We start from the raw sequence: 7466 nt of genomic DNA, 5'->3' as shown, positions 1-7466 counted from the left end.
TGTTCTACTGGCATGAACAACACTGGGCAAAAGGACACTAGTTGGGACCCACTTGGGAGGATCAGTAATACTATCATGGTGTCACTTTTAGCTGATAACTAGGAATACCAGTCCTTTTTCGGTCATGGTTAGACTGGAATTAAAGCTTTGAATTATACAAGATCTTAAGAAGTTTCTCCTTCATAAAATGCTACTTTACTCTGTTCCTTGAAGAAGAGACTGATCATGGAAATTCCTCATCCCATGGATCTCAACAGAATAATGGGAAAGGAAGTTCCACAGAGACCCTTTAATCAAACACAATCAGGACAGGGAGTTAGTTGGTTAGTGGAAGATGTTAGTTAAAGAGATGAATTGAATCATAAAAATATCATAGATATACACATCAAATTTTTATCTTAAATTAACAGCATTCTTTTGCCAAGCTTTTGATATAAAAGCTTTTTCTTTGAATGTTGGTCGGTTGATTGGAGTTCTACCTCATCTTTCTTGCATAAGCCACACCCATAATATAGCCTGTATGATTTCCAATGATAATTTCTTTAAAAGGAGGCAAAACCTTAAAGACACCTTTTGGGCAAACTGAGTGCAGAGTCCTTCTAGCTTTTTATAATTTTCCACTTTAACCATTGCCCAGCAACTTTTATTGAATCTTTCAAGCTTTCATAGAAACGACTTTTGTTTTGCATTCGTATTTCATATGTTTATAAAATAATATTTAATTTAATTTATTAATAGCAATGATAAGTTTAGCTGGCATGAAACAGGCTGAGGAACAAATTACCTGAGTCTGAGTAAGTATAGAATTCAGCTAATAGTAGCAGAGTGCATGGGGGTTCTAGAGAGTGGCTTTCTGACCATAAGTGCTCAGGTGCTGTGGGTAGGGGTCAGTAATTTCCCTGCAATATTGCTCACACTCTCAGCAAAGTGTCTCAGAGCCAACCAGAGCTGCTCTACACCACCAACTCTGATTGCCCAATGCCTACCTCTTCATTACTGCTGAAAGTTCCTTTGCAAGCCCAGGGCCCTCCTTCCTCAAACAGCTCAGCTACTAATGGTGGCCAGTCCAGATCTGCCATGCTCAGTGCCTCCTTGGCCCCAAGGGCCTCTGGATATATGACAGCATGTGCCCACAGACTGGTCATCATCAGAGTGTTGTTGTGTGACGGTTCATGTATATACCCACAGGTTATTTTATAAACTGTGACTGGTATGGCAACATAGTTCTGTAGCCTTGAGGAAATTGTTACTGAAATGTGAATTTTAGGTCCAGATGATGCGACTAGCCCTGAGCAGTTCTTGCCACCACATAAAGTAATTTGGTTGGAGTCTTAGCATGACAAGGTAGAGGGGATAAAATGCAATGAAAGCCCCCTTTTGGCGCTCCCCTCAGCCTAGCTGACTTCACATCCTGGACAGCCGACCCTCGTCACCAGCTTGTTAGAACTAGGGAGAATGCACATTTATTGAATCATGACACACTTGATATCATCTCATCTCTTAGTTGACATCTGTATCATTTGAATATGAAAGGGCAAAGTCAATTTGCAGAGTGTTATGTGACAGAATGTGTGGTCCCAACTATCCTTTAACCCATGCTTGAAGCCACCAATTCCACAGAATACTAGCTTCCCTTCCCTTCCTTTTCTAATCACCTTGCTGGTCAGCTAACCTGGATTTTTTTTTTTTTTTTTTTTTTTTTTTTTTTGTGGGAGGTGGGCAGATACAGTTTATGAAAAGTTTAATGTGAAAATTAAGGAAAAGGGAATCTAAGGGGACTGGAAAATTCTTGAGAACCACCAATATTAAGAATGAAATCAAAATTCAGAATGATGTGTGTATAGTTACAAAGAGATTAGAAATAAATAGCAGTTACACATTTCAGAATTTCAGAGGAGGAATAACAGACTTGGAGGATGTATATGAAATAGTTAAACCAATAAATCAAGGGCTGCTTGGTAAGTGGGTCTTGAAGGCTCCAGGCTACACTTGCCACAGAAAGAGAACAGCTTTTGGGTCACAGGTTAGGGTTGTGCTAATGTCAGGGTTCCAGGTCCTCCTTCCGCATTTTTCCTTTGCCATTTTGATCAAATCCTTTTCAAATTACAGCATGATTTCATTTACATCGGTTTTGTACTCATAGGCACCTCTCGTGTTACCAGAGAATGGTCCTCCCAATTGCTTAGATATTTGTGCATCTTAAAGGCAAAGTTTCTTCCTCTGGATCTTTTTGATACTAACAAATGACAAATTCCCTAGCCCCAGTGCTCCTGGCAATAACCCAGTGAAGGTCCGGCCTTTGTCGCTGTGTGAAATCCCTCCAAGAATATCTCCTCACATGATACTTCTCTCCTAGCCCACCTCCACCAGGGCTAGATTACTCCTACCTCATCACCCCACAGACCCCTGTGACATTTTTGCATGAAGTCATCTCCATTCTCTATGCTGGTTTTACACACCTGCAAATTCTCCATTAATTGTATAACCTACATAACAGCTGTCAGCTCCTCCCTCACTAGCTTCCAGGAGTCTGGTCACCTGCACATCTTGCGCCATATTTGGTTTTACTGGTAGCTTATAGAGAAGGGTCACCTCACACAATGACAGCATCTCAGCCGAGATGCCCCTTTTACACACCTCTTCCCAAGACCCAAGCAGCTCCTCCTGCTGTCAGCGGCCTTCCTCCTCAGACTCTGCCCCTTACCTCCAGGACATTTCCAGCTCTGTGTCCTGGTTAGGCAGAGCTTTCTTCTGCAGACCCTAAGGCTTCCTTCCACCCTGCAGAGAGATCATCAAAGCACCTTCTCAACAAAGGTCTCTTCTTAAATAGAAATTAAATTGAAAACTTTCTTCATTCAGTTCCTCAGATCAGTTCATACCTCTGATTCCCACTGGTTGGCCAATTTCTATTTTGCCCACAGCATCCAACTCTTAACTGGTTCCTTTGCATGATATTCTGTTGCTCCCTCTGCTGCAGCAAATTCTTCCTCGACTTGGGATTTGGGGGCAGCTCTCCATCTCTACTTTTATAGGTCTACCTTAACTTCAACCTGAACTGTCACATACTGCGATACATTCTGTGATAAGATTTATCAGCAGTAAGAACTGTCACTCAAACAAAACAGCAAAGCCACTCTCTAGGGGTGTCATTCTGGGTAACAAAAGAAACTAGGGATTTCATTTAGTTTGCAAAATTAGCCTTGCCTCTCCACCATCACCCAGGTTATCTCTAATGCTCTCCTGGGGGTGGTCTGGTACACTTTTGGATTGCATCCTGGTCATCTTGCTAAATTCTTTAATGACCTCAGAATCAATACCAAATCCTTGACCACTATTCATCCTCTTAGCAAACCCATGATGTGATACTTCTTAACTTTAAGCTGAAGAAAATCCTCTGGAGAGTCTGTTTAAAAAGCAGATTTCCAGGCCCCTTCCCTGTGATTGTGCTTCACTAAACCAGGAACCTGCCTCTTCATCTTGTACACTAAAGTGATTCTTCTGAAGCCAGTATTGGAGGAACGTAATCTTTCCCAAAGTGGCCACTCATTCTGTGGCGGCCCAAGAGACTGTGAGTGATATGTTTTTCATTTACATTTAAAAACTCATATCATAGCAAAAACATGAATTCATAGATGTTACCTAGGAGGCTGGATTAAAATAGTGATTAAAAAGATTATTAGAGTAAATCATAGTGGTGGTAGAACTCATATGGCAAAAACTGTGAAAGCGGCATGTACATGATGAGGTGAGAGTAACAGTGAGTCAATGACTGGGTCTGCTTCTGTGAATATTTGGCATCATTATTTTTTAAGTTCTAGAATATTTCTTTTATATAAAGCTTTTAAAAAATTATAAAATGCTACATTTTCACCATAGAAAAATTTAAAATTTCATAAACAGAGAAAGGAGAAGATGAGTTATTGAGAAACCATCACTGAGAGATGAGCACTTAGATCTTGCATACTGCCTTCCTACCCTCCCTCTCTCGGGCTTGCTCATGCTTGTGTTCTGTCTCTCTGTCTCTCTATTTCCTTTATTCTTCATACTTTTAAAATAGGGAAAATTACTGCACAAACAGATTTGCCACTGTTTTTAATTTTTTTAAGTACTTTGTCATGCCATTAAATGGCCTACAAGAAGATTATTGTAATGGTTTAATAACATTCCAGCATAGGACAGTAGTTAAGAACATGTGCCTGGTTTAACCAGTCTGCCTGGTTTCAAACCCTGGCTCTGCCTTGGGTAGTTTGTTTAACTGTCCTGTGCCTCCATTTCCACATTAGTAATGTGGAAATAGTGGCACCTGACTCACAGAGTCGGAGAAAATGAGATAAAATACTTAGAACCGTGCCTGGCACATAGTAAGTCCTTGAAAAGTTCAGACATTATTATCTCATGTGTATTATCCTATTTAAAGCATTCCTTAATTTTTTGATGTTGTATGTTCTTTAGAATGTTTGTGATTCTATAAGACCTGATCCTAGGGTCAGAAAATCCAGGAATAATAATGTAGGTGGAGCAACAGTTTATATACTCACTAATTCCCATGGCCTATTTTAGCTCTGGTTTTTACATTTCTCCTAACACTTTTGTTGTTGTTGTTGTTGTTCAAAATGTTTTCCTATCCTAGGCTGCTAACATCTGGCTCAAACAAATATGGCTAACCTCTCACATAGGAGGTAGGAGGCTCTGTCACTATCGTATATAATTCTTACCGCTTTGATCCTGTGACTATAGGACACAGCCAACATAGGTGGGGATTATTCTCTTAAATATGATTTGTGGTCTACGTCTTCTCTTTTTTTACTGCCACCAAAGGAAGTTCTTAGTTTGAAGAAGAAGAGACTTATTACACACAAACTTGGCCCATCTTTAAGACAGTCACTCTCACTTATTCTGCTGAAGAGTTGGATTTGTCTTAATCAATCCTCTAGGTGGAAAGTGAGCTTTAACCTCTCTATTGCACCTTCTTGCCTGTGTATATTTGCTGATTGTGTTGTTTGGACAGTACCTTAGAGTTTCCCTTAATATGAAGACTCCTTTCTGTACACTTGGACCTCCCTGACAGGACTGTTTGTGAGATGCATGGAGAAAATGCCTACACCTTTCTTGAAGAGACCAAACTTCCCACAGAGCTGCAATCCTGCTACAGCAGAGTTCCACCTGGTGATTCTGTTCTGCTTGAGTTGCAGGGATGACCTTGTCACTCTTGCTCACTGGAATCTCCCTCGGGAAACCTTCATCAGAGTGAGCTCTTCCTCCCTTTGGCCTTTTGACCTGTTTGGTCAGAGACCTTGTGCTGAACTTTTGAGTTTTAACCGGCTCAGTAGAGACTTGTATCATATGATTGCCATTTACCTTATTTTCTCTGGTAATTCTCATGTCAGCATTTTGAACTGTTTATTTTCCCTAACGTTCTCAGTGATGGCTACTTCAGGTTGAAGTATTGCATAGGGAATCTTGGTGACTAGCTTAATACTCCATGCAGTCAATGGGAATTCTAGCAAACACCCCTGAGGTTCTGTCAAAAGTTTTGCTCTTTGCAATGTCTTCTGCCACTATCAAGTTTCACTAAGCTCTGTATATAATCTACTTAAAGATACTTGGGGCTGCTTTTGCTTTATTGTGCAAGAGAAAACCTTGGTTCTGCATGTTCTGCTATAAGTGGTGACTATGGGAGCGACTGCACAACACAAAGCAAACCTATGTCTGGATGACAGACAGAGGACAATTGTGCAATCTGCACTGGATGGTCCAACATTGCACAAATCTGTATAATAGCAGATTAGGAAGAGCAATACCTAGATCTATAAATATATATTTATTGCCCTCAGCTTTTATTTTGAAAAGTTACAAACTGACAAAGTTTCCAAGTACAATGAACATCCAACACCGTTTATGCAGATTCCCCAATTATTTTGTCATGATTGCTTTCTCTCTCTCATATATATGCTTTTATACATACAAATATAAACGTAAACATCATCATCATCATCATTATTGTTGTTGTTGTTGTTGTTGTTGTTTTGCTGACACTTTACCCCTAAGAGTAAAGACACTCTCTGACATAACTGTAAGGCTGGAAATTTACACTGGTATGGTAACACTGTATTATATAGGCCATACGCATTTCCCCAATTGACTCTTTAGTCTCTTTTAACCTAAATCATTTCTCAGCTTTTCTCTCTTTTGCAACATTGATTTTCATATTCTGTTGATGATATTGTTTTGTTTTACAAACTGTTTCTCAATTTGGATTGGTTTGATTGCCTTCTCATAATGAGATTTGGGCTAACCTGGGACTTGGGAGTTGGAGCAGGAATACTACACAGATGACTTTGTGTGTGGCAAATTAGGGCCCTCGTGATGTCAGCTTGGACCTCATTGGTGGTGCTCGTGTTGTCTCTCGGTGAAGGTGGTAGTCACCAGATTTCTCCATAGTTAAAGGTATATTTTCCTTTTGTAGTAAATGAGAATCTATGAGGTGAAACTGTTTGAACATCCCATTCCCCAGTATTCTTACACTCAACTGTTTTAGTACCCACTGATAATTTTTGACTGAATAAGTGTGATTACTATGGCAGTTGTACAATGATACTTTTTTATTTCTTCTACATTTACTAATTTATTTCCTATTTGTATGCTTTCATAGATATTTTTAAAGTTTAGTGTGTTTAGCCAATTCCTGTCATTGTTCATTCTGATGCTTGAATAATTCCAAATTGGGCCAGTGGGGACCCCTTCAAGTTGGCTGATATGCCTTTAAAGACTCTACTTAAAGTCTGAATTTTGGCCAATTGCATTCCAAAGCAAAGGGGATGGGGGTGGGGGGAAGGGTAAAACTCACCAACTCTGATTAACACTGCATGCATTGTTCACTAATTCTTAGAAAAGCCTATAAAATAAGCACTATCTATATTTGAATGAGTTTTTAAAATTCTGTAATTAATATAAAAGCCTTGCTATATAGAAATTACAGCAAAGATGGACATTCAGGATGGAACACTCAAGAATATCAATAGTATATAAATGGAAGCTCACAACAGGGCCAGAACCAACATTTCCTTTATTGACACCTGAGAAAGCCATCTTTGCTTTAGGTCTGTGCACATCTGTGTGTGTTTAACCATTTCTTTAGTGAGGTTTATCCAGAATCACATAGCATATTCTGGGTAGTTAAATACACATAAACTAACTGTTTAGCTAACGTTGTACAGTAGAAACTCTTAACCACTTCTACTGAGCTAACTTGCCAGATTCACAGATGCTCTCCATTCCCTCTGTGAACTGAATTTTGTGACATGCACAACAGGCTGAGCACACGAGGGCAGTAACCACTCTCCAATATGTCCAAGGACTTCTGCTCCCACTTCTGCTGTGGCTCACCAACCGAGCCTGATGTATTTGTTCCCAAGCCTGTTTGGGTTAATTAGAATTCTGATTGTAGTATTTTAATTAATTAAATT

Source organism: Camelus ferus, chromosome 3, assembly GCF_009834535.1.
Source record: "Camelus ferus isolate YT-003-E chromosome 3, BCGSAC_Cfer_1.0, whole genome shotgun sequence".
NCBI lineage: Eukaryota > Metazoa > Chordata > Mammalia > Artiodactyla > Camelidae > Camelus > Camelus ferus.
Note: the sequence above shows the minus strand (reverse complement) of the source record.